This window comes from Octopus bimaculoides, chromosome 23 (genome assembly GCF_001194135.2).
Source record: "Octopus bimaculoides isolate UCB-OBI-ISO-001 chromosome 23, ASM119413v2, whole genome shotgun sequence".
NCBI lineage: Eukaryota > Metazoa > Mollusca > Cephalopoda > Octopoda > Octopodidae > Octopus > Octopus bimaculoides.
Genome location: NC_069003.1, coordinates 35914284 through 35914589, shown reverse-complemented (window position 1 = coordinate 35914589; position 306 = coordinate 35914284). Strand labels below are relative to the sequence as shown.

Genomic DNA, 306 nt, shown 5'->3' with positions numbered 1-306 from the left:
AGTAATAATAATAATGATAATAATAATAATGGTTTCAAATTTTGCTACAAGGGGAGCCATTTTCGGGGAGGGGACAAGTCAATTACACTGACCCCCCAGTGTTTCACTGGTACTTAATTTATCAACCCCGAAAGGATAAAAGGCAAAGTCAACCTTGGCAAAATTTGAACTCAGAATGCAGTGGCAGACGAAATACCGCTAAGCATTTCGCCAGCTTGCTGCCTTAATAATAATAATAATAATAATAATAATAATGATAATGATAATGATAATGATAATGATAATGATAATAATAATAATAATAAT

General features: G+C 31.7%; 1 protein-coding gene across 1 annotated transcript in view; it reads left to right on the top strand.

Annotated features, from left to right (window-relative positions):
• The window catches only part of LOC106874472 (uncharacterized), a 55944-nt gene that overhangs the window by 22759 nt on the left and 32879 nt on the right, over window positions 1-306 (top strand). The gene's annotated exons all lie outside the window — the stretch shown is intronic.